The sequence below is a fragment of the Poecilia reticulata genome, unplaced genomic scaffold, assembly GCF_000633615.1.
Source record: "Poecilia reticulata strain Guanapo unplaced genomic scaffold, Guppy_female_1.0+MT scaffold_335, whole genome shotgun sequence".
Taxonomy (NCBI): Eukaryota; Metazoa; Chordata; class Actinopteri; order Cyprinodontiformes; family Poeciliidae; genus Poecilia; species Poecilia reticulata.
The window spans coordinates 14,651-15,894 of record NW_007615107.1 but is presented as its reverse complement, the minus strand read 5'-3'; the positions used below and the strand labels follow the sequence as shown (position 1 = coordinate 15,894).

The 1,244-nt window shown below is 45.3% G+C and overlaps 1 protein-coding gene across 1 annotated transcript in view; it reads left to right on the top strand.

The window, feature by feature from the left end:
- LOC103460906 (myelin-oligodendrocyte glycoprotein-like) overlaps positions 1–1,244 on the top strand; it is an 8,565-nt gene that overhangs the window by 885 nt on the left and 6,436 nt on the right. The window lies entirely within an intron of this gene.

The window sequence follows — 1,244 nt, the reverse complement described above, 5'->3', positions numbered from 1 at the left end:
ATAACAGCAGCTGCGAGCTCTAAACGAGGAATAGTCACATATTTGAGTGGAGCTACTCTGGCTTTGCCAAACAAGAATGATACTTGAACTCTCTTGTTGCCGTTCTGCATTCTGACATACGTAGCTGTACCATACCCACTCTCACTAGCRTCAGAGAAGTGGTGTAACTGGGCACTAATGACTTCTCCAAACCCTTCCGGTTTGATACATCTGCTGACTTGGAAGWCAGMCAATTTTTCCAAGTCAGTMAGCCACCGGTTCCACCGTTTCTGGAAAATTAGAGGTATAGGATCATCCCAGCCCCATTTCATCCTGCATAACTCTTGTAACAGCAGTTTGGCAGGAAGAATAAGAGGTGCTAGGAATCCTAGCGGATCATAAATGGAGYTGATGRTAGACAACATACCTCTTTTAGTGGAAGGCTTTTCTTTGACTTTCAGCTTGAACTTAAAACTGTCCGTGTCTGTGCACCATTGTAAACCTAGTGCTCTGTCTAGCAGTAGCTCATCACTGTCCAGATTTAACTCACAAAGAGTCTGGGACCTGAGCTCTCCTGGGATACATTGGAGAACTTCTCGGCTGTTGCTAATCCATTGGGTTAGCGTAAACCCTCCTCTGCTGCAAATAGCTATAAGATCTTGGGCCATGATAACTGCACTTTCCTCTGATGGCAGASYTTTTAAGAGGTCATCCATGTAAAAGTTTTTGTTGACTGTTAGTACAACAKCTGCTGAGAAGTTGGACTGATTATCCTCAGCAGTCTTTCTGAGAGCATAGCAAGCACAGCTTGAGGCCACCACATGAAACGTAGAAAGTCCACATGCTCCTCAGCCACCTTAACCTGGTGGAACATGGATTTTATGTCTGCCATTAATGCCACATGTTCCTGCCGAAACCTCACTAGAACCCCCACCAATGAGCTAGTTAGGTTTGGGCCCTGTAAAAGCTGACTGTTAAGAGAGACCCCTTTATACTCTGCTCCACAATCAAACACTACACGCAGATTATGTTTTTGTGGATGGTATACAGCAGGGGTGTCAAACTCCAGTCCTCAAGGGCTGCTGTCCTGCAGTGTTTAGATGTGCCACAGGTACAAAACACTGGAATGAAATGACTTAATTACATCCTCTTTGTGTAGATACGTTCTCCAGAGCCTTGCTAATGACCTAATTATTCTATTCAGGTGTGGTGCAGCAGAGGCACGTCTAAAAGTTGCAGGACACCGGCCCTCGAGGACTGGAGTT